The sequence below is a fragment of the Camelus ferus genome, chromosome 9, assembly GCF_009834535.1.
Source record: "Camelus ferus isolate YT-003-E chromosome 9, BCGSAC_Cfer_1.0, whole genome shotgun sequence".
NCBI classification, from domain to species: domain Eukaryota; kingdom Metazoa; phylum Chordata; class Mammalia; order Artiodactyla; family Camelidae; genus Camelus; species Camelus ferus.
In genome coordinates this window covers 78,637,353-78,655,502 of record NC_045704.1, presented here as the reverse complement: position 1 = coordinate 78,655,502, position 18,150 = coordinate 78,637,353, and the positions used below count along the sequence as shown (strand labels likewise).

General features: G+C 47.3%; 1 long non-coding RNA gene across 1 annotated transcript; it reads left to right on the top strand.

Moving 5' to 3' along the window:
• The first annotated feature begins 1,204 nt into the window (after positions 1 to 1,204).
• Positions 1,205 to 5,618, top strand: LOC116666120. The gene is made up of 3 exons (XR_004322971.1): positions 1,205 to 1,310; positions 1,726 to 1,838; positions 5,119 to 5,618. It is a non-coding gene; the product is annotated as an uncharacterized LOC116666120 (long non-coding RNA).
• Positions 5,619 to 18,150: the final 12,532 nt, after the last annotated feature.

Sequence of the window (18,150 nt, the reverse complement as noted above, 5' to 3'; positions counted from 1 at the left end):
TTTCCCATTTCTCCTTCTTCTGTAAAGTCCATGGATCAACACTGAGAAGCCAGCTCCCAATTAGGACAAGCCCGGTGTGGAGGACAGAGCGGGGGATTGCTTCTTGGCTTTTGTGTGACCCGTGCCCACTACTGCTCCCGGCTGCACGCTGCCTATCCCCCCATCAGGGCACATGTGCAGCCTGTGATCAGTTAAAAACCCCTTCAACCATCACCATCATCTCCAAATGACAAGGTTTCATTGGTTAAAGCACTTGGGAATTAGCAGTGGCTTTTTCATCTCATTTCAATCATCCACTCATATTGACTTCAAGAAAAGGGGAAACTCAACATTGCCCAAGAGCGGTCCCTCTAAATATAAACATTTGCTTCAACATTTGCTCTGCTTTCAATACCCTCTTTTTCCATTCCTGTACTTGCTAGTTCACTTCCTGTCCACCTCATAGGAGTTTCTGCCTCTCTCATTTCCTCCCCAACCCAAGTCTGGCACTGACATTTTCTATAATTAGTTCTAGAATGTCTCCAATTTTATTTTAGTTTTCTTCTCTCACCTTTTGTCTTTTCTTTCCCTGCTCTCTTTCTTCAGATTTAGTTAATCATTACACATTTATTGAGCATCTACTAAGTGCGGGCTTCACAGAGAAGCCCAGGAGCTAGTCCTGGTCCTGAAGCCCTTATGAGCTAATTGATGAGATAAGGACAAGCAGAAGGAGGTCGAGATAGCAGGGCATTAGCTCCCACACTCTTGTTGGTGTAAACTAGAGGCTTAGGTGGTCAGGACATCACACCTAAAGGAGGGAGATTTCAACATGGGGCAGTAGAAAGAATCTGGAATTACAGGGTGTTTGTGACTGGCCGTTAACTGAACACTTACTGTGAGCCAAGCAGTGTGCTGAGTGTTTTCTTTCAGTGTCTCATTTCATCCTTAACAACTCCTTAAAGTAGGCGTTTTTATTATTCACATTTTGCTGATCATTAGATTAAAGCTTCTGTGAATAATGTAGATTTCTAAAATCACAGAGCCAAGAAGGAGCTGAGTGGAAATTTCAAACCAGGCCTATGTCACCAAGTACATCAAGGTTTGGGTCATGGTGCTGCATGACGTTTGCGGTCAGTTTCCTGTGTGTGAAATAGGAAGCACAATTCCTCCCTCACAGGGTTCTTGGGGAGATTAAATGAGATGCAGTGAAGCACTGCCTGTGGCGTCTAGTGCAGGAAGTCCCGGGGAACCAGGGGTCGTCATCTCCATCCTCGTTACATTCCGATTATTAAAGCTTCACAGGGGAAGCAGGCAGAGGCTCATGGATACTAGTAAGTGAGAAGGGGTGGGATTCCATGCAGGGAGGTGGAAAGAACAAAGACTCAGGTCCCAGAGCGCGTGGTGTCCTCAGGGACTCAGCACCAACCTGGTCTGGCTGGAGCCTGGGGCCTGGGCAGGGCTGAGGGCTGAGAGGAAGCTGGGAAACTAAGATTGCTAAGTGCAGACTTAGGAGTTTGTACCTGATCCTGTGAACAACAGGAGTGACATTTCAAAGTGTCTGTGTGTCGTATATGTGTTTTTAACACTCACTAATTGTGAACTTTAAAAATAAGGGGTTTTTGGTTGTGGTGGTTGTTGTTTTGAATCGTAATGTTTCACACAGATTTTCATTTTCTTAATGGTGTCTTTAAAGAGCAAATATTTTTAATGTTGGTAATCTGATTTATCAATTTTTTTCTTTTGTAGGTCATGCTTTTTTGGTCATATCTAAGAAATTTTCCAGTAACCCAATGTCACAAGATCACAAAAGTTTTCTGCATTCCTTCTAGCAGTTGTATAGTTGCAACTCTTTCATTTAGGTCTGTAATCCATTTTTAGTTTATTTTTGTTTATGGTATTGGAAAGGGTCTACATTCACATATTTTTATATAGCTATTCAATTCTTCCAGCTTCATGTGTTAAAAATACTATCCTCTCTACATGGAATTGCTTTTGCATCTTTATAAAAAATGTCCATATATATGTAAGTCAATTTCTGGACGTTCTTTTCTAGTCACTGATTCTATTTGCCTATCTTGACATCAGTACCATATTATCTTTATTACTGAAGCTTTAAAATAAAACTTGAAATCAGATAGTGTTAGCCTCCTAATTATGTTCTTCCTTCTGAAATTTATTTTCATTATTCTAAGGCCCTTTGCATTTCCATATGAACCCACTTGTCAATTTCTGTCAAAAATTTTGCCAGGTTTTTAATTGGGATTGTATTCAATATATTAATTATTTGGGAAAGAACTGACATCTTAGCAATATTGATTCTTCCAACTTTGGGATGTAATATGTCCCTCTATTTAGGTCTTTATGCCGGCAATGTTTTGTGGTTTTCAGTGTGTGAGTTTTTCACATCTTTTATCAGAGTTGTCTCTATTTTATATTTTAATGCTATTGTAAATGACCTTTTAAATTTCTATTTCTATTTCTTGCTAGTATATGGTTAATTTTTGTTCACTGATCTTGTGACAGTGAAAAAAACCCTGACATCTAGATAAACTCACTTATAAATTCTAGTAGCTTTTTTTGTCTATTCTACTGGATTGTCTACATAGATAATCACGTCATCTGTGAATACAGATAATTTTACTTCTTCCTTTCCAATCTGGATGCTTTTTTTTTCTTTGCCTTACTTCACTGGCTATAGTCTCCAGTAGAATTTTTTTTTGAGTTTTTTAAATTGAAGTATTGTTAGTTTACAATGTTGTGTCAGTTTCTAGTGTACAGTGTAGTGTTTCAGTCATACACATCCAGTAGAATTTTGAATAGAAATGGTTAGAGGAGACATCTTTATCTTCTTGATGTTAGGGGGTAGGCATTCAGTTCACCATCAAATATGATGCTAGCTGAAGGTTTTTTATAGATACATTTTACCAGGTTGAAAAACTCCCTTCTATTCCTGGTTTACTGAGATCTTATCAGGAATGGGTATCAGATTTTTTCAAATGTGTCTGTTGAGATAAGCATATGCTTTTTCTTTGTCATTTCTTTAACATGTTGAATTACTTTGATTCTTGGAAGTTTGAAACAAACTTTCATTACTAGGATAAACCCCATTTGGTCATGATGTATTATCATTTTTAAAATTATTTTGGATTGGATTTGATACATTTGTGTTCCAGTTTTGCATTTACATTCATGAAGCATATTGTTCTGTAGTGTTCTTGTGATGTCTTTGGTTTTGGTATCAGGACAATGACAGAAGTAGTCTCTTTGATTTTCTGGAAGAGTTTGTGGAGAATTATTCCTTCCTCAACTTATGTGGTAGCATTCATCTGAGCCTGGACTTTTCTTTGTGGACAGGTTTTCAACTTAAAATTTATGTTTTTAATAAGCATAAGAGTATTTGGGAGTATTTATTCCTTCTTGTGTGAGCTTTGGTAGTTTGTGTCTCTCAAAAAATTTATCCATTCAGTCTAAGTTGTTGAATTTATTGGCATAAGGTTGTTCACTAGATTTTCCTTTATTATTTTTTTAATGTTTGCAGAATCATCTCTCTCATTTATGGCATTGTTTATTTCTCTTTTTATCTGGTTAAACTGACTAGATACATCAATTTTATTGATTTTTTCTCAAAGAATAGATTTTGGTTTCATTGATTTTATCTATTGTTTTCTGTTTTCTATTTTATTGATTTCCATCCTAATCTTTATTTCCTTCCTTTTGCTTATTTTGGGTTTCATTTTCTCTCTTATTTCTAGTTTCTTAAGGTGGTAACTGGGGTTACTGATTTGAAACATTTTCTAATATCGGCGTACAATACTATAAATTTCTCCTAAGTACTGCTTTAATGGCATTCCAAAACTTTGATGCATTCGATTTCTTCTTTTTTAATTCATATTTTTGTATTATTTTTAAAAATCATTCTTAGTTATATTTGCCTTCATTTTTAAAGAACATTTGAGTAGATAAAGAGTTCTTTTTTACCTTTTTTTCCCCCTAACACTTTGAATATATCATTCCACTGCCTCTGGGTTTCCACTATTTCTCAGAAGTCAGATTTTAATCATATCTTTGTTTCCCTGTGTAAGGAGCCATTTTCTCTTGCTGTTTTCAAGATTTTCTTTTCTTTCATTTTTTGGGGAGCTTTCCACCCTTTGAATAAGATGTGTCTACGTGTGGATCTCTTTGTGTTTGGGGTTTACTGAGTTTCTTGGATCTATAGTTTTTTTTTCATCAAATTTAAAAAGTTTTCAGCCATTTTTTCTTCAAAGTTTTTCTGCCCTTAATCTCTCTCCTGTCCTTCTGGGAGTTTTATTACACATGTTTTTGGTACAGTGACTATTGTTCCAAAGATATTGTAGGCTCTGTTCATTTTTCTTCCACACTTTTTTTCTCTTTGTTCTTCACGTTGGACAATTTCTATTGATCTACGTTAAAGTTCACTAGTTCTTTTTTCCTGACATCTCAAATAAGCCTATTTAGTGAATTTTTTATTTCAATTATTGTACTTTCAATCCTAGAATTTACATGTATTTTTTTTACAGTTTCTATTTATTTATTCAGATTCCCTACTTGTTGAGCCATTGTCACATTTTCCTTTAAGCCTTTTCACGTGCTTTAATTCTTTAAACATTTATAACAGCTGCTTTGAAAACTTTTTCTGCTAAATCCAATATCTGGGCCCACCAAAGACAGTTTTTAACTTTTTTATTCCTTGAGTATGGAACACACTTTCCTATTTCTTCGCATGTCTTATAATTTGTTGAAAACTGGACATTTTTAGATAATATTTTGTAGCAACACTGGATTTAGATTTTTTTCCTCCAAGGATTTTTCCTGGTTTTGTTTCATTTAGTTTTGTTGAATAACTTACTTGGACTTAATCTATCTGTCTCTCTGCCCTGTGCTGCCATTGATGTGTCTGCTCAGTTTTTTTCTTATTCTTACCTTTTTTTAAAAGCTCGTTTTTGAAGGGATCACCCCTGTGTCTACATAGCTTACTGATCAGCCAGTAGTTGGTCAGAAGTTGTGCTCAGGGACCTTGGGTCAGTATGGCTTCCACCCTCTACCAATGGATCTCGGTGTGGGTTGGGAGCACATTCAAAGCTCAGGCAGGCTTTTAAGTCAGCTTTTATTTTCTACCAGATCCTCCCAGGACTTGCTTGTGCATGAGCACAGAATTCCGGCCAGCCAGAGATGTGTGGAGAGCTTATCTGGGCTCTCTGTGGCTATCTTATTTCCAGATTTTCCTGTTAAGTTTCTGGGTACTCTACTGATCAGCTGCCCACCCCAAGCAGCATGAAACTTCAAGCAAGCAGGGCTGTGGGCTTTCCCATTTGTCTTCTACCAAATTTGCTACTTTCACTGAAAATTCTGCTGAACTTGGAAACTTTGTCCTCCTCTCCAAATCAAGACAGCCTCTGAATGAGGTCAGTGAAGCTGCTGGTTTTCATAAAGCCAGCCACACTCCAGTAGCTCTATATCTCCGAAGTCTGGAGGGAGGGGGGCCGCCTAGAGCAAGAACTCCCCAGATTCAAATTGTTCTTACCAGAAGTTCAACAGTGCTTTTTTAAATTAAATTACAATCTATTTACAATGTTGTGTTAGTTTCTGGTGTACAGCATAATAATTCAGTTATACACACACACACACACACATATATTCCTTTTCATGTTCTTTTTCATTATAGGCTACTACAAGGTATAGAATATAGTTCCCTGTGCTATACAGTAGGACCCTGCTGTTTATCTATTTTACATACAATAGTTTGCATCTGCAAATCCCAATTTATCCCTCCCCACCCCCTTTCCCCACTGGTAAGCATAAGTTTGTTTTTCTAAATAAATATTTCTTAATGTGTCATTTCTATCTGATCAATTTTCAGAGCCAGCCCTGAAATGATTCTTTTTGACAGTTTTGTCCCATTTAATATTATTTTTGGATGCAAAGGTTTGCCAATCTCCTCCCTCTGCCACAGCGGGAAATCCTACCAGTTGTTTTAATGGAGTTATAATCATGCTGTCCATGCAATTCCATGTTTCAGAGACAGCTGTATTTTGTTGGGCTAATGCGTTATGGTACCTGGAAGAGCTATGGTTAAAATTAGCCCACTAATCCATTTTTTATGGAGACTTGTGAAAAATTAGCAAATGAACCTTTATTCCCCCAGCAAAGAACAGCATTCTCAGGAGTGGGACTTTGCAGGAAAGAACAAGTCAGATGTCAAAGCCAGTGTTCACACTCAGGAATCTCCAGAGATTGGTGTCTGAGGCGGTAATACTGAGATGCTCTGGTTATTTTAGAATTTCAAAAAGCCCAAGGAAAAGTCACACCTTTACTTATAACGAGGCTGCCCAGGCAAATCAGAATGTCAAGTGGCTTTACTTTGGGGTGAATTCTCACACTTCAGTGAGGCAGTCCACAGCCTCTCATGATGGCCAGAAGCTATGTTAGCCGCTATGAATGTTCACGTTGTCAACAGTGGATAGGCACACTCATCATTACATAACGAAAGCAGTTTGTTTTGTAGCAAAATGATCCCACACATGGGGCACCTGGCGGTGGGTGAGGAGGATATTTTAAAAGAAGCTTTCAGTGGGAATGGCCAAAAAGCAGGCGTTGTGTGGAAGATGGGAGTACCTGGGAGTGTGACCACGCCAACTTCAGATGCCTCCATGCCCTGATCCTTGTACTCACCTCCCAGCCACATCCTCACCTCAGGACATCTGTTGGCAAAAGTAGCAGTTCACGGCCTCACTCCCTGCCCTGCCCAGTCCCAGCCTCTGGCCCTCTGCCAAGTGAGGGCCCCTATTCTGAACAGCAAAGTGTTCAGCCCCTGAGAAGGGGCAGTGGGAGAGGCAAGACTGTGGGCAGCTGTGCCTGGGAAACAGAGTTTGCGTGCCATCAGGAAGACATTCCACCAAGCCCAGTGCGCCAAACCACAACATGAGGACCTGGTGTCGGAGGGGTGGGGGGCAGTGAGCAGTGAGTTTCCAGCATGTTGGACGTGCCCTGGAGATGATGAGGTGACCTCTAAGGCACTGTCGGGCACTGAGCCTGCAGAGCGGACCTACCCGCACAGGACTCATCCAGAGGGGAAGAGGGAGGTTCTGGAGAAGAGAAAGGGATGTGTGAGGACAGGACTGAGTCTGGATGCTAGAGATGTCAGACTTGGTGTGGGGGCTGAGAAGTCGGAAAGGAGCCTCCTGGCCCTGAGTACTCCCCAAGTTAGTGCCTAATCTCTTTCTCTCTTCTTCTCCACCCTGACCCTCATTAAATCAGATTCTGCTTTCTGGAAGCTCACACAATCGCAGTGCACAGCTGCATTTGCGATGGGAGACGTGTACATGGAACAGTGACCTTCTAGGAGGAGATCGGACCCAAGACAGGCTGCACAGGCTGGGAGCACTGTTTCTGGAGGAGGTGGCTGCTCAAAGGGGAGTACCAGGCAGAGGGGTTTGTGTCACTTAATTAAGGCTCTAGTTTCTGGGTTCTGTATTTGAGCCGGGGGAGGAGGGGACTGTTGCCAGCAATCTGATCTCAGGTGACTTGGAGGTGCTGGGGTTTGGAGCTTGACAAATGAGGGGGGCACATTTTAACCCTCAAGATCTCACCTGCCTTTTTATTTAAAAAGCTCTCCACGGGGAGTCGGGGGTGGGGAGGCTCGGAACCTGGGTTAGCGGATGCGCAGGCAGCCAGGTGCTGTTTCAGAAACCCTGGCCTGTGGATACCCACTTTCCATCTCTCCGGTGCTGGTATGGGGAGGGTGGCTCCAACCTCCCGCCTTGCCGCAGCCTCAGCCTGTGCCGCAGCGTGCAGACGCCGCAGCGTGTGGCGCCCTCTGGTGGCCAAGGGCCGCGCATCATCGGCTCCTTTCTGCAGAGCTGATTTCCACCTTCCCTGTTGTAGGTCCGGAAGGACTCCTGGGAATGGGAGCTGATTTCAAAGCCAAGACAAGAGACCCTTAGGTCAGGCTGTTATTACATCCTATTAAGTGCTTCCTATGTGCCACGCACAGGGTTAGTACAGGTATTATCATTCATCCATTCACTCATTCGTTTATTCCCCCAATATGCGCTGGGCATCTCCTAGGAAGTCACATGTAAGCAGAGATGTCATAAAGAGAGGAAGTCATGAGAGTGTTTGGGAGACAACTCTTCCAAGGGGTGGGGACAGCCAGTGCACAGACCCTGCCCCAGGGATGTATTTGCTGGGTCTGAGGATGGGCAGGGAGGCAGATGGCCCGGCCGAGTGAACATGGGAGGGCAGTTGGAATGAGGTCAGAAGGGTGTCCAGGGCACAAATGTTCAGAGCCTTCCAGACCACAGAAGGGCTATGGATTTAGTTCTATGGATGGTGAACAACCACTGGATTTGAACAAAGGCATGACACAACCTGATTGATGTCTCTGAAAAATCACTCTGGCTTCTGCGTGAGCCATGGATAGGAGTGGGGAGAACTGTTGGGAGCCCAGGTGAGAGAGGAGAGTGTTTGGTACCTGGATGGCTTCCTGGAGGAGCTAAGACATCAGATTCAGAATATTGGAGACAATAGGGGTTGCTGAGTAGCTAGTAAAAGTCTGTCTCCAGAAACTGGAGCATGAGCAACAGGGTGAGGAGTGGTGCTGCTTCAAGACAAGGGAGAGGGTCAGGTTTAGGGGGCCAGGTGGTAAAAAAAGGAGAATTCTGCTGTACATGCTAGGTTGGCGCTGCTTATGAGAAATCTGAGTAAAGATGTAAGGTACATCTTTTTGTACCTGAGCGGGGCTCCTCCATCCTTTCCTTCTCTCCTTATGTTTCTTTCATAAGGCTCCTGGGTCTCTTTCTGACTAAGCTCCATGCTGCCCCCATTCTGCTTCCCAAATGAAAAGCCTACCCAGGACAGTAATTCCAAACAGAAAGAACTGAAGGCGTCAGTGATCGTCCACGGTCACCTCTCAACTGAACGGCAAAGGCAGAGAGGAGGCTGGGATTCTGGGCTCCTCAGACTCCAGAGAAGAATTAAAAGAGGAGAAAAAATCTTTTATTACAACCTGACAGGTCACGTTCCATGTGGCTGGACCTATCCTACTGTGAGGTGTGGGATCCCCTGCATCTCAGCAGGGAGCGACGAACCCTGCCTCCCAGGGCGGAGTCCTGAGTCCTCCCTGTACCTCCATCCCTACAGCCACCCAGCGCCAGAGCCAGGCTCCCATGGCATCTTGGCGCCCATCACCCACCTTCTGCAAGTGTGTACCCCCTTCAGGTCAGTGAGTGCCGAGAGGGAGGCTCCTGGCACTGCTCACCCCCATCCTGTCAGCTCAGGTCTTTCCTCCTGGAAAACCCTGCTGGAAACTCCCCTGGCTTGCCCTCCCTGGGACCCACATCTGGATACTGGTCTTATCTCTATCCTACAGACCACGCTTCCAAGCAGCTGGGCAGGAAGGACAAGACTACTTTGAATAAAACTCTAGTGAGACTTCACAAGTTTTGTTAAAAGTGTTATTTTTAGCTCTACAGATGCCACTGATAATTTATTTCTTCCTGCCTGAAGCAGAAGTCCTGACCCTGATGTAGTACAAACATTGACACTGAACAGAGACCCAGTGCGATGGGACTCCGCTGTGTCCTGGGCTCGCTTGGGAGGGAGGGAGGGTGGCTGTGGGACTCAGATGGCGCGTGAAGTCCTGTCAGTGGAGGAAATGAGTGCAGATGCAGCCGTCTGGGCCTTGGCTCCCGGGCCTTGGCTCCCGGGCCTTGGCTCCCGGGCCTTCCTTCTGCCCCTCTGACCATGGCTCTGCTGGCTCCTCCCCTCCCCTCCCCTCCCTTCCTGTCCCCATAACGTGGGTGTTCTAGAGACTTCTGATCTCTTCTCTTCTCACTCCTTCTACACTCCCTGGGAGGATTCTCCCCTTTGGCTTCAAGCACCCCTCTGTGATGGTGACTCTGAATTCTCCATCCCTAACCTCCCACCTCTCTCCTGAGCATCAGGCCAGCACTACCATTGGCCCAGCTGACAGTGGACAGGCTTGTCACAGCAGCCCCACAAACCCCCAAGTCTGCCAGAACTGCCTGCTCATCCCCCAACACATGGGCCAGATCCCACGCGCAGGCGCACACGCACACACCACCCTCTGTGCCCCTGCTTGGCCCAAGGCACTAGCACACTCCCCCACCTCTCCATCTCACTGACCCCTGAAGCCTGTTGACCTCCCGCAATGGCTCCCTGTCAGTGCTTTCGCTTTGCCTCCATCATCGCCGCTCCATCCTTTCGTCCCCTGTCTCTCAGCAGGAGAAGCAAAACTTCTCCTTACTGGTTTCCTGCCTCTGTTCTCAGATCATCCATTACACCACGTTTTCATTACAAATTACGTTCCATTCCTAAGTTATCTTCCTAAAACCCAGGTTGGACCCTGTCACACTTTGACACAAATGACATTCAATGATTCCCTTCTGCATCCAGGATAAAATTAATCAGACTCCTCAGCATGACATTCGAGGTCTCTCCCAGTCTTCCCCAAGAATCCTTCCTGGCTCTCTGGGTCCTTCTATGCTGCCTGTCTCAGTATCCCTGGGACAGGTGACTCCGGTTCTGTGAATGTCCCTGTGGTCCCCTGACCTGGAATCCCTCCGCTCATTTGGGCATTTATTTCACAATTATGTGTTGAGCACCACAGTGTTCCAGGTGCTGGGAACACGGAAATAGAAAAATCCTCAAAATCCCTCCTCGTGGAATTTGCGATCTAGTAGTAGGGGACTAAGATGATGGGGAGTAAGCCTGCAGCAAGCTGACAGGTGGAGATAAATGCTAGGAGGAGAAATATCACATGATCAAGTGCGGAGTGACGGGTGTGAGGTAGTCTGTTCCGGGGAGCCTTTCCGCAGGGAGTGAATGGATGACCGAAGTAGGGGTGAGGTGTGCAGATTTCCCAGGCAGAAAGCCCGAATCTTTGCCTCAACACCCCTTTGGACATTCTCCTTAAAGATGCCTCTCAAGGGGAGGGTATAGCTCAAAGGCAGAGCACATGCTTAGCATGCACATGGTTCTGGGTTCCAGCTCCACGAGACCAGTACCTCCATTTTTTAAAAAATTAAAAATAAACAAATAAACCTAATGACCCTTCCCCACCAAAAAAAAGAAAAAAAATTTTAAATGATGCCTCGCAAATGCCCCATCTTTCATGAAGGCTTTCCTTTTCTTAGGCAATTTTGTACTTTGTTCCTGAAGTTCAGCTAGATCATTCTGCCTTAGGTTGGAGTCAGTGCTGACGGTTCCGCTGCTCTCTCCAGCTCCAGAGAAGGTGCTACTTACCTAACTCGTATTTGTGGAGTAGCTCCTAAGTGCCAGGCTCTGGGGGTCCCCCATGGTGCTGGCTCATGCCTGGTTTAGGGCTGGGGTGGTGAGTCACACAGACCGCAGTTCAGCTCCTGCTTCTGGCACCTGGTTACTGGCTTGGCTACATGGCCATTGGCAAGTTACTCAACCTCACTGAGCTTGAGTCCCTGTATTTGTAGAATGAGAATGGAAACAATACCCACGTCTGTCAGATATCTGTACCACAGAAGCCAGAGAGAAGAGTTTCCATTAGACCCTCATTCCCAGGTTCTACTGTGGTCTTCTTAGGAACCACGCCCTCTTCTTTACCCTCTAACTCTGGGGTCCCACCTCACTTAGAGGAAGAATTTTGCTTAGTTCCTGGAAGTCCATGGACTATGGACCTTGGACAAGGTGCAGCTGGAAGAGAAGAGGTGTGTATGCAGCACATTGTGAAGTGACTTCCAGCCCCTCTATTGCTGCCCCAAAGACCCCACTGTGCTGACCTGACAGCAACCATGACCTTGGCCAAGAGCAGATGAACACAGAGGGAGGGCCAGCTGGCGTCTCTTCTCAGCTCCTCATCGTCCCAGAAAGGGAGGCATGGAGGAGGGGCTGCAGACCCGCTCGCCCCTTCAGGCCCACACCCAGGGAGGCTTGGGGGATCTGCAGATCAGGGAAGCTCTGGCTTAACCCAGTAGATTCTAAGGGCCAGAGATCAGAGAAAAGAGGAAGGCCTTTAGGGTGTGCAGGACTCTTACAGAACAGCTCTGCCTGGACCCAGAGACCCATGGGGAGCCCAGCACCATGCCCCCCAGGCAGGAAGAAACTCAGTTTTCTCTCTGAGCAACTGGATACTTTTCCCCTTCGCCCGCCTAGTTTTGGCTTCCTTGGGCACCTCTCGGCACCTCACCGACATGGCCACTGGGTGGCACTGTTGGATGAGCCTGGAATTTCAGGTGACATGCAGGCTTGCCAAGACTCTGGGCCAGGAGTGTGGAGGGTAGGGGAACACACTGTCCATCCATCTAACCATTCCTCACGCCCTTAGGCCCTTGTCCATTCCTAGATGGTCTTCCCTTCACTTTTCCTGGTGCATCTTGGCTCTGCAACACCAGGAAAATTGCCAAGGTAGCTCAGTCACCTCCATCCTCTATCCTCTCTTTCTCCTTCTTTAAATACAAGTCCGAAAGGCTGAGTCATCCAGAACCCCAGATCTGAGTGCCCTGGACCAGCCCTGCTGCCTCTCCAGGCCAAGCGCATTTCATTCAACAAACCCAGATTTGCCATCCGATCCTTTCCTACCCAGCCTTTCACTCATCTCATTCTGCTTCCCTAGCATTCTGAGGAAGGCCATTTCTAAGTGGTATGTGGCTGCCAGGCCCCTGCCCTGTTCTTAAAGGTCTCCTTTGGGTTCCTTAGTCTGTCAAATGTCCCACAGAGTCCGTCATCTTTCCCTATGTCTCACTGAACCCTCTCCCTGCAGTTTAGGCCCATTTTCTCTATGCAGGTTCTCAGAATTGAAGACTCCCTGAGTTCCCCTTGTTGTGAACCTTCTTAGACTCAGAGAACATTATTAAGATGCATTGAGCATCAGGTTTGTGCTGTCTTGAATTATTCCAGGATGTGTTTCAAAACGATCTGCCATCTCCAAAATGCCTCCCTCCCTTTTTGAACCGGCAGTGAGATGTGATGGGGGAACCGCTGACTTGGGGATCAATGAGGCCTGGGGCCCAAATCCCAGCTCTGCCACCTACTAGAGCCATGCAACCTTGAGCAGGTCACACGACCTCTGTGAGCCTCAGTGTGCTCTCAGTAGAACAGTGATGACAAGCACACGTATGGTGCTAGTGGTGCATGAGTGAGATGTGTCCATTGTCTATGAGGGGCTCCCATTCCTTAGTCAGGACAAAAGTGAAGGACTAGTCATATATACCATGTAATCCAGCTCTCCCATTTTACAGATAAGGAAGCTGAGGCCCAAAGAGGGAAATTGACCTGCCCAAGTTCACACATCCCAAGGGCACAGGTGGTGGCAGGGCTGGGGCTGGAACTGCCAAGCCCATGGTCTTCCCATGATATCAAGTCACTCCTCGTTTATCTGCTCTAGTCCCCTTCTCTATAGATCAAAGGTGGTAAAGAGGAAAGAAGATGGACATGGGGTTGTGGTAATAACCAGGCCATGGGCTGTGGACACTAAGGCTGCATTCATGGGGCAGACGCAGTGACAGTGGCCCCACCTCTGGGTGGGCTGGGCCACACCTGGGTCAAAGTGCTCTTCTCTGGGGACCTCGTGTGAGGCACACTTAGTTAGAGTAATTTTCAAAGACTGACAGGGTGATGCAAAGCCTCAAGCCACTGCATTTTAGGAAGAGCTGAGGACCTAGGGATGATGACCTTGAAGAAGAAAAGCCATGACACTTCTGGCCACTCTCTTCGACTTTGTAAAGTGCTGAAGTGTGCGGGGGAAGAGTGGGTGCAAACTTGTACCTGATGGTCACAAGTGGAGTGAAGAACCCTGAGTGAAGGCTTCATGAAGGAAGAGTCCAGGTCAACAAAAGACAATCAGGAAGCTCCGTCTAAAATTGGAATGACCCACGGTGGGAGGCAGTCAGCACCGGGCCCTGAGGGCACATGTGCAGAAGCTGGAGGAGTACGAGTCAAGGGGTCCTTTGGAATCTTTGCAAAGCTCAAAGCGCAGAGTGACAGGTGGACAAGGTCAAGTCTAGCCCATGGGAAGCCTAGATACTCAAGCTATGAAAACAGCACAGCAGGATAGTTAAGAGCATGACTTCTGGAGCCTGAATTCAAACCCTGGCTCTTGCCTGGACTAGCTGTGTGAGCTTGAGCAAGTTGCCTAAACTCTCTGTGAAACAGAGAGGAAGGCACATCTCTCTGGACCATCCTCCTCCCCTCTCTGCCATCCCTTGATGCAGGGGCTGCTTAGGGCATGCTCTTCCCCTTGGTGGTGGCTGGTACAAGGCCGGCCCTCCTCCTTGACCCCTCTAGGCCCTAGGCAAGAGTCAGAAACAGTCCCTGCCTGGTTCTGTGGTGACTCAGGGTTCTTCAGAAGCAAGAGCCTACCAGAGATGCCAAGTTTAGGAGCTGAAAGGGAGGGGGAGACAGTTAAGCTGTGGGATGCCCAGAGTCCATGCATCTACCGGTGTTCACTGGTTCACAAGCGTTGCTGGGGCAGCTGCTCTGTGCTGGCGTGGACCAGACACAGGGATGCAGGCAGAAGGCACGCGCCTCTGCCCTCAGGATGCTCCCCACCCAGAGGAAGACAACACAGGGATAGAGACAGACCCCAGAACTTGATGCGATGGGCCCGTAACCCGGGCAGCATGCGGGCATTGCATTGGAGGGCAGGGACCAGGGAGAGGGTCCAGAAAGGCTCTGTGAAGGCTGTGACATGAGTTGGATGTTAGAAAAGGAGTCTTTGGGGTGATACAGGGGCAGGGCGCTCTGGATGAGGAGGCTGGAACCATCTGGAAGCTCATACCTCTTGAGCCCTTCCTGCGGGTGAGGCTCTGAGATAAACACCCTGCGCACATTGTCTCATCTGATCCTCGGAGCGAGCATTAGGCATTATTATTCCCATTTTCAAGATTGGAACTCAGAGAGGAAAAATACCCGATCTGAGGTCGGGTAGAGCCAGGACTCCACCCCAGGCCTGTCTGGCTCAGGTCTTTACCAATCTGTGTGTTTTAAGCCAATTCGAGCCTTCAAGATAGTTTAGTTTGATGCCAGTGTAGACCTCTGGGATAGGAACGAAGGGAGGGCAGGGGGACATCAGATCATGAAGGGCTTTGTTTGCCTTTTAGGACGTGCAGTTTGCGTCACAGCAATAGGGAGCCAAAGAGGAGTTAAGAGGTAAGTGACATCACTGGATCCGCACTTCAGGAAGATCACTATGGCAACCATGGGGAGAAGAGACTGGGGGAGCTACTCTGAAGGCAGGGAACCAGGAAAGGCTGCAGTGGCTGGACCATGCCTGTAGGTGCCTTAAACCAGGGTAGCAAGAGAGGGAGAGGGAACCAGAGAGAAGTGAGCAGATGTCAATGCCAAGTGATTGACTGGCTGTCGGGGAAGGCAGGGTGGGGGAAGCAGAGCTGATGACTCCCAGGTTTCTGGTTTGGGAAACAAGGTAAAAGGTGGTGTTTCTCCCAGTAAGGGGACTGCGAGGGAGAAGCAGGCCTGCAAAGTGGGGCGGCTAATGAGACTACAGCTCTGGAGAGAGGCCTGGGCTGAAGACAGAGCACCCAGGGAGCCAGCCATGGGCGGGGCCAGGGAGCAGAGTCAGGCAACCTTTGCTCTGGACCTTGACCTGACCCGGGCCAGCTGGCTCCGCGGGATTGGACTGGTTTCTTCTGTGAGCCACCAGGGCTTCTTACAGACAGGAGCCATCTGCAGAGCCAGCTGGAGGACGTGAATTGTTCCTCTTACAGACAGGAGGCTAGCGCCTTCAGAGTGGCCTCCCCCAACATCCAGGCCACCCTGGGCAGCCTAAGAAAAAGTCCTGAGTCAGAAGAGCCGAGATGCTGTGATGGTGTGGAGGGGATGCTGCCAGCATGCTCAGAAACCGTCCTCCATAGGCAGCTGGAGTTACAGGTGGTCCAGGGGGTGTGGCCTGGATCTTAGATGGTGTCTGCTATCACAGCTCATCATAAGCCTCTCCCATTCCCGTTCTTAACAGAGAAGACTACCACGGTGGCCATGCTGAGAGGGTGGTCTGCTGACAGCTAACGCCTTGTATATGCCCCAGGACAGGCACTGTTCCAAGTGCTCTAGTTTCCAGTCACTCTGTAGAAATGTGAGGTGAGGGCTAAAACGTTCCGGGTCTCAGATTAGGACCAGACCTGCCGGCACCAGCAGTTGTGCCTCAACCACTATGGTGTTCTGCCTGTGGGGGTTAATAGCAGGGACGTGACTGTGGGACAACCAGCATGGTGCCTACATGGAGAGCGGCTACAAAAGGTGAGGGAGGGTCCCCCCTCTTCAACCATTTCTTAACATACTCTTCTATTTGGCCATGATTTGCAGTACAGTGGGAAGAGTGCTTAGAAGCTCATCCAGGACAGGAGCCAAGGCCCAGGAGTTCCTTGGAAGCAGCAGGAGTTAATCTCAGAAGGCTTCCTGCAGGAGGCAGACCTGGACCCCCTTAGGAGACTTCCTGTAGGAGGCAGCTCTTAGGGAAGTAGGGGGTTGGAATGATGCTCATTCCACTTCCAGGGGAAGTCATCAGATGGCAGGCATGCCATCTACTGGTGGCGCACAGTCACGAGGGCAGTGATAACAATCAAAAGAATGATGTGATTCCATATGGACCAGGCTTTTGGCTTTTCCAAGTGTGTCCACACATATTCTCTTTAATCCTAACAAATGAGATTTTAATACACACTAACTTTCCTTCTTCTTTCTTCTCTTTCTTTAAAACCTATGAAACAAAGGGGGCAGGGGGATCAGTAAATGCCGTATTTCCTATTTTACAAGTAAATTGCACCACAGAAAGGTCAAGCGAGTGACCCTGGGTCACACAGCTCTGCATGCTAAGACCAGAGCCCAGGTCAGATCTCTGCACCATACACCCCTTTGCCAGGGGGAGGGATGCTGAGCCCTGGGCCTTGCAGATGTGAGAGGCACGAGTAAAGATGCTCCAGGAAGGGAGCAGAGCCTTCAGGTCCAGAATCTTGCACCACTGCCCCAGCTCCCCTGGTATGAAGAGTTAATCACCGTCAGCACCAGCCCCCTTCTAAGGCAGACCTCCTGTCCTGTTGGGCAACCTCCATAGGACGTGTGAATATGCCCTGAGGCTCAGCAAGTTCTGCTGGACTGAATCCACGTTCCTAAGACCAGGAAGTGAGCCCAGGGGCCTGGCATCCCGCTGAGAGCGGAAGCAGGCAGCAAAATGCAATGGTGATTTGTGGAGCCAGACGGTCAAGTTCCATCCCAGCCTCACCACTTACCAGCTAAATTACCCTGGACAGCGACTTGCCTTCTCTGAGATTCAGTATCTTCGTCTGTAAAGTAGAGATAATGGCATCTTTCCCACTGAGTGGTTGCAAGGATTAAATCAAATGATCTATGGAAAGCTGTCAGCCTAGTGCCTAGGCTCACATTCCATACTTCCCTGCCCAGCTTCCAGTGGGCTAGCGGGGGCTGTGACGCCACAGTGGGTGAGTGGGTGGGTTTTGGTGAGTTAACCCTCACAACAGCCTATGAAGCATCCTTATTTTGCAGCAAGCATCAGAAAGGGCAGTCATGCAAGGAAGGAGAACTGGCCCTCTGGGAGTGACCCCTGAGAAGGGAGCATCTGCAGGCATCTGCTTTCATAAATTGTGGTAGGAAGGACTGAGAGAACCTCCCTCCTGTCACTGCAGTGCTGGGTGGGTGTGGGGGTCGATATGCAAATGGACGCACCATTGTAACTCCTCTTTTCAATTCTGAAATCTCCAAGTGCAGGAACTGACACCATTCCTCTGCTGGGCAGGGACAGGTCACTTGCTTCGATGATCACCATCCTTCCCTCTGCTGAAAGCAGAGCCTGACCCCTAAATAGGAAACCAGACTGAGGGGGAAGGGAGTGGTCTTTGGGAGTTTGACCCACTCCAGGGAAGGCATCAGGGAGCACTCCAGCTGCTCTTCCGTGGCCAAAATGGGAAATGGTGACCACAAGCTAAAAATGATTAAACACCTAGGTCAAGCCAAATGGATGTCCACGCTATAACTCATTTAATCCTTATCACCCTGTGAAGTAGTTTTGCTGTCCTACTGACAAATTAGGGAACAGCAGCTCAGAGAGTTCAAGTAACTTGCTCAAGTTCACAAGACTAGCATGCTGCAGAGGTAGGATTTGGGCTCAGTCCTTTTTCTCACACAGCACTG